This window comes from Corvus moneduloides, chromosome 22 (assembly GCF_009650955.1).
Source record: "Corvus moneduloides isolate bCorMon1 chromosome 22, bCorMon1.pri, whole genome shotgun sequence".
In the NCBI taxonomy this organism is placed as follows: domain Eukaryota; kingdom Metazoa; phylum Chordata; class Aves; order Passeriformes; family Corvidae; genus Corvus; species Corvus moneduloides.
The window spans coordinates 2,387,937-2,394,806 of NC_045497.1; the positions used below are offsets into that span (position 1 = coordinate 2,387,937).

At 45.4% G+C, this 6,870-nt stretch overlaps 1 protein-coding gene across 6 annotated transcripts in view; it reads right to left on the reverse strand.

The window, feature by feature from the left end:
- CFAP74 (cilia and flagella associated protein 74) overlaps positions 1–598 on the reverse strand; it is a 36,494-nt gene extending 35,896 nt beyond the window's left edge. For 5 of the 6 annotated variants that reach the window (XM_032131704.1, XM_032131703.1, XM_032131702.1 and 2 more), the window contains exon 1: positions 271–531. The gene's annotated coding sequence lies outside the window, so the exon portion shown is untranslated. The other variant, XM_032131700.1, reaches the window with a different exon arrangement.
- Between the last annotated feature and the right edge of the window lie 6,272 nt (positions 599–6,870).

The window sequence follows — 6,870 nt, forward strand, 5'->3', positions numbered from 1 at the left end:
ACCATTTATTAGAATTCAGTAAATTCTGCATGTCATCTAGAATGAGTTATTACCACATGGCTGAGCATTTCACATCTTACTCACAGAGAGACTTGGACATATGATTAATTTTAACGAAGGTGGCTCAGCTTTGAGTGCATTTATGTAAATCCTTCTGAAGAACTTAAGAGCATCAACTAGAAGAGAGTATCTATTTTCTCCAGTTAAGGAGCAGAGGAAACACACCCCAGGATTTGAAGTATGGAGGAATGAGTAAATTATAGGAACCACCTTAAAGCCCAGCAGGATTCCTGCGCTGGCCTACAGCTGATTTAGGGATGTTGGTGGCACAAGAAGTGGCACAAACATCAAACGAGCTGCCAACGCAGCAGTGGTTGCAACGCTTTTAGCCAAACCACTGCGTTGTGAGGTTGTGTGGCTCCAGCTCCCAAATAACAAAGTTTTAGGTAAATTAGGCCGAGATGCACAGCACGGCGGAAGGCCCCGGCCCTCCCACAGGACGCCCCGGGGCGGGCTCGGTGCTCCCAGCGCTGTCCCCTCACGGCTCACCGCGCTCAGCCCCCGGCCGGCTCCTCACGGCCCCGGGCCCGCCTCGCCGCGCCGGCCGCGCTGCCACGGCAACGGCGCCAACCACGCGCGCGGGGGCGCCGCGCACGGACGGCCGCGAACCGCCCCCAACCAGCGCGGGCGCGGGGCAGGGCGGCTCGCTCGGCCCCCCCCGCGGGGTGGTGCGGGCCGGGCGCCGCGGGCCGGTGGCCGGTGTCCGCGGGCCGGTGTCCCTGGGCTGGTGGCCGGTGTCCGGTGTCCGCGGGCCGGTGGCCGGTGTCCCTGGGCTGGTGGCCGGTGTCCGGTGTCCGCGGGCCGGTGGCCGGTGTCCCTGGGCCGGTGTCCCTGGGCCGGTGTCCCTGGGCCGGTGGCCGGTGTCCCTGGGCCGCAGTCCCTGGGCCGGTGTCCCTGGGCCGGTGGCCGGTGTCCGCGGGCCGGTGGCCGGTGTCCCTGGGCTGCAGTCCCTGGGTCGGGGTCCGGTGTCCCTGGGCCGGTGGCCAGTGTCCCTGGGCCGGTGGCCGGTGTCCGCGGGCCGGTGGCCGGTGTCCCTGGGCCGCGGTCCCTGGGTCGGGGTCCGGTGTCCCCGGGCCGGTGACTGGTGGCCCCGGGCCGGTGGCCGGTGGCTCCTGGCCGGTGGCCGGTGGCCCTGGGCCGGTGGCCGGTGTCCCTGGGCCGCGGTCCCTGGGTCGGGGTCCGGTGGCCCTGGGTCGGGGTCCGGTGTCCGCGGGCCGGTGGCCGGTGTCCGCGGGCCGGTGTCCCTGGGCCGCGGTCCCTGGGTCGGGGTCCGGTGGCCCTGGGCGGGGTCCGCGGTGTTGTTCAGGCCACTGAGTAGTTCCTGAGGTTTGAGCCATCTGAGCAGCTCACTGCGGTGTTTTCCTACTTGACGACTGTTTACATTGTTTATTCTCAGAAGGTAGATTAAAATATGAACCACTGACACGGCGCCTGCCCGAGTGTGGTGGCAAGTGAGCTTTTGACACGTTCTCTGAAAGAATTATTTACGCTTTGGAAATACAGTGGCATTAACAATTCCATCGTTTTAGTTACCGTCAGTAATTACCCGGGTGGAAGCACCTCTGACACCTGTGCTGCCTGTCTGGGGCATCTGGTTCAGGTCAGAGTCCTGAGAGTCAGAGACATTCTCAGTGAACTTTTGGCTTGGTGTTTATTTACATACATTTATAAATTTTAAGCAAGGTGCTGACATGATTAAAGCCTTTTTTTGTGAATTCAGATGACTTGCTGCGATGTGAAGTCCTGTGGATTTGGGGCTGGAGTACCCATGTTTGAATACTGAAGGTTTTCAAGCTTCAATCCAAAATGAAGCTGCCTTAAATGTCTTTTCAGAAGTAAGCCTGTACTATCCTGACAAAAGGATCTCACCACTATTTACTAATTAAAGGTTATTACAGCAGAAATCATGTACCGCTCATGCTGCCCATTTATTATGTCACATTCTGAACAGTTCCGCTGGCTTCAGCAGCAACTGCAGCTCTAGAGATTCCATATGACACTTCCATAATTGTTATAAATATGCACAAAATCACTACATGAAAAGTCTTTAGATAATATTTCCGTGATTTACATAGTGAATGTCTGTCTTCATGAAGGGAATCAGTTGGAATAGTCTGTTCTTCAGTGGAATCTCCTGAGCCTGTGTGTTTGATATCAAATGTTCAGGTACCAGATTTAGGGTGCCCAGAGAAGCTGTGGCTGTCCCATCCCTGGCAGTGTCCAAGGCCAGGTTGGATGGGGCTTGGAGCAACCTGGGATAGTGGAAGGTGTCCCTGCCCATGGCAGGGGGAGGAAGAGGATGAGTTTTAAGTTCCCTTCCAACCCAGGCCGTTCTGTGATTCTGTGATTTTGGCTCTAAATTGGTAATTAACTGGTTTTCCTTTCTGTTCTATTCCTTGTATTACCTTGACAAAGTCAAGGACCAGTGCAGCTGGATCCACAGCAAAGCAGATCCCTGTTCCCTTGCTCCTGGCACTAGGCCTCAATGATGTGCTAGAGAAACCCAGCTATTCAAAGATTCACAGGGATTCAGTTATTAAAATACTGAGACATCATCCGCACCAAAATACACCCTGATCTGTACACAGACAGATGAATTCTCAGATTTATTTAGTTGGAAATGTTCCTTAATTGTAAGCAATATTTCTGTAATTGTTATAGTTGCTATGAGAGTAAGGTCTAGGTTTTGATCCCAGGAGCACAAGCACATGCTGCTGATCTGAGCATTTATTTCCACTGGCACACACAGTATGGAGTATAAATTACTCACAGTGACCAGTTCATTGTCACACATTTATGGTATAGGTCCTCAATCTTAAGAAATATACGGACATTCTTAGCTCTATAAATGGTGGAATCTCGATTTTATGGCATCTATTCATATTACATAAAACAAATTACATACAGACATTTGCAGGATTAAAGCTACAAGATGTAGGCTAAAAATATGCAGTGATTAACTGTATAGCTCTCTCTGCAGATCTGGAATAGTTATAACTGTGTTAACTCTGAACCTGCCAGTTCCCACACTCCTCGAGTCGGGATGCAAAAGATCCAAGCATGGATTTTCCTCTCAAGAAAACGCTCAGAAGAACACCTGGAAATATCACTGATTGCCAGTTTCGTGTGATATTTTTATTCAGGGTATTTTTTCTGTCCCAGTTTACAACTGTTTGAATTATTTTCATAACAACAACAACAACAAAGGGTCATGATTTTGTGTCAGGTGAATAATGTGTTTCTAGGGAAAGACAATGTAGATTTTTATCTCTCATATAGATGGGAGAAGAGAGAAGATATCTGCAGTTCCTCTGAGGGAAATCAAGGTTCCTCAGCCAAGTTCTTATCTCCCAATCTACAATTTATGTCTATCAACTTAAAGCCAGTGAATCTTTAAGATTTAAGCTCCAAGAAATGTACAAAAAAGGCTTTGGTTGATGCAGCTCTTCTAGATTTTGTGGGCTCTGGACCTCAGTGATCCATCTGGGAGAAACTGGGAAACAGAGTGAGCAGATACAAATTAGACTCCTGCTGTTTTGTTCCCATGAGGTTAAATTCAGAGGCATTTCTGTGAAGTTCCTTCAGTACCACCTCAGGACCAGCGGGAAACATAGCAGAGCTGGCCAGTTCATTTTGCTGTATGGCTGCATACTGTGCTTCCACAGGCAGTTGGCATTTCCCTTCCGAACGTTTCCAAGGTGACAGGAGCTCATATATGGAGCTTTCTGGCGTTTAGGCAGGAAGACGTGCCAATAATGGAATCTGCATTTTGGCAGGGTGGTTCATATCAATTACATAACACAACTTGTCTGCCCCTGTTGTTTGATAGGGATCGCTGTTGGCCTGTAAACAATGGCAAACATTGATTTGTTGGACTGTAAATAATGGCAAACATTGATAAGCATCTTCCCAATGACTCATCCTTACAGATGTATGGACAAAGAATGAGAGGGGCATTTGCTATCAGACCACTTCATGGAGGAATGACCTGGGATAGCACCAGCTGGGTGTGCACCCCTGAGAGCAACACATCTGGGGTAAAACAATCATCCTGGTCCTGGAATTAGCCCTGGCTCGGGGGCAAAGTGGGAAATTTCATCCCAAATCTGTTGCATAAAGAAAAGAAAAGGAGGGCAAAGTGTCTGGCTGCAGTACTCTTCATGATTATAAAAAAAATTATGCAGACTGAGGGAGGAACTAGATGTTCTGCAGAACATTTGGAAACAGATAAAAACTATATTCCTAGCACTTAAGGTGAAAGGGAAATTAATATTGTGGTTATCCAGATACTGATTAAATACAGACACGTTTGTGTTGGGGCTGTGGGATGTTCATACAGTGCAAGTACAGTACAACCTCTGAAACGAGCTAAATATTCCCACCATGCAATTGCTACTGATATTCCCAAATCTCATTTACAAAAATAGGCATATGTGTGTAATTTATATATCTAGAGACATTTGGTGATGTTGCCACAACAGTCTTTCACGAGCTGCTTAGGTGGAATCATGGGAGGGTGAGACTAATTATTCCTGTGGTACATTTTTTGCCTCTAAAAATTATATGACAATATGACATCTTTATTTTGCTGGCAGTAAAACCACCTGTTCTATTTAGAAAATGATCTATTAAGAATACCAGGTAATGCAGTGCAACTGTAAAATATATTGAAATAGTATCCTTTGATATTGTCTCAAAATCCTGAGTAGTAAATGACTGAAAACTTGGGTTTTGGCCCAAATCACTGAGCATGCTTCCCCTCAATCCCATCAAATTACACCATCCAATAAATGATTGTATGGTAGCAGTTACAGACGTATGGATGACTGTGATCAGGGAAAATTCATACCTGTTACATGTTCCAGAAGAAAAATACTTGACAGATACTAAAATGTGGGTTTCTGGTTTCAGTGTAGTAAAATACACTTCACAGTTGTGACCTTTATTACTACTTGAGTCAGGTAAATACTTCAAGAACTAGTAATTGTTGATATAGTAATAATAACAACTAATGATTTAATAAATAGTAGTGATTAAATGTCATTAGAAAATTGTCCAGATGTGGGTGGAGCCTGTTAGCATTTGACCTGGCATGGTCAGATACGACTGAAACGCTGATTTAAGGCCCACTCTGTTGCTTTCACAGATCTACTACAGCTTTACTACAGCAAAGATCAAAGCTTGTTCCAAGCTGTGTAACTCTGGCCTGACGTCCTGGTTCTGCTGGAGCAGGGAGTGATCCCACACAGTCCGCAAGGCCCCTGCTGAGCCCCACACGCAAGGTGGGATCATAGGATGGGCATTTCCATGAAAGCTGCTGCCTGCAGCCATAGGGATTGAGGAGAAGCAGCAGTTTATTAGAGTGACAAAAAGGCTTAGGAAACATTTAGTATCATGGGCCATCTTTTTAAGACTATTTGACAGTTCCCAGCCAGTAGCTAAAGCTAAAGGAAATCTTTAATTATTTTCTAGAGGATTAGATGAGAAAGATTTGGAGAGCTTATTTATTTTGTTTTGTTTTGATGTTTTAATGGCAATTTTAATAGTTTCTTAATCTATGTTTTAGCATTTTTAATCTGTCATTGACTGTAATGAGTTTGGGATCTTTAGCTAGAATTGTGGGAAATTAAATGTATTGTTATCTTTATTATTTTATCTCCTCTATTCCCCTTGGCAATAGGAGTTATTTATTTTGAGTGGGGTGTGCATATATATATATATATATGTGCCAGTCTATTTTAAATATGTATTGTATACAAAACCAACTAAATCCGAGGCTGAATGACCAAACATTTATCCTTCTTCTGTATAATAGGAGGATATAATCAAGGCCCTTATAGATAAAACATCATTTATTTATCTGAGAGAACTTACATATATCTTTTAGGATTGCCATTGTATTTTTACTTGTGTCAGTGGTCAATTTTGTAGCAAGGTTTGTCCCTTCAGAGCATGGGTTGCCATGGTGTGCTTATACCAACACACAAATTTACACACCTACATATGTGTCACCCACACATGAAATCCACACAGACACACTCAATCCAAATGTACAAAGCGCCTCTGTGGATTTTTTGCTATTTTTATGATGAAGACATAGAAAACTGTTCTTTTTGACTAGTAAATTAGGTGACAGCTGCCCAGCCAGAGGACAACACCACTGAGGAATTCTCAGCATAGGTACATAGCCCACCGGACCATCAGCCTTAAGAGTAGGAAAAATATGGAAAAATCTCAACTGAAAATATCCCAAAAGGTGTGAATGTGTTCTGTTATACAGAGAGACAAAGTCATTCTGTTCTGTGTGTCACCAGGTAAATTCTGTTAAAAGTCTTTTAGTTTCCCTCCTCAAAAAACCCCAATTTTCATGCAACAATCCAACTCCCTGAGCTAAAATTTTTGTCTTTTCCTCCTTTTTGGATGTTAGCTGCAGGATTGCCATTGAAATGGGCAGAGGGAGGAAAAGATGAGAAAGAAAAGAACACCTTACATCATTCTCACAGGTTTACGATATGCTTATATTTGTTGTATTACATTTGTGTGTGTACTGTGAACATCTGTTCTCCTGGATCTCACGGGGCTGTTATTCCCCTCACCCACCACCCCTCAGTAGCCATTTGAAATGCTGGTACTAAATAACAATACAGAACTAAGAAGACAAAAAGATGAATCCAACACTTTACCCCAGGTGCCTCCTTTCATTAGCTTAAGGTACCTGCACAATCATTTTTGGTTTATGATTTAATTTCTTGAAAATGTCTCCTTCACACTGTTTCCTTTGTGGGTTGGTTTTAAAATTGTCATTCGAGA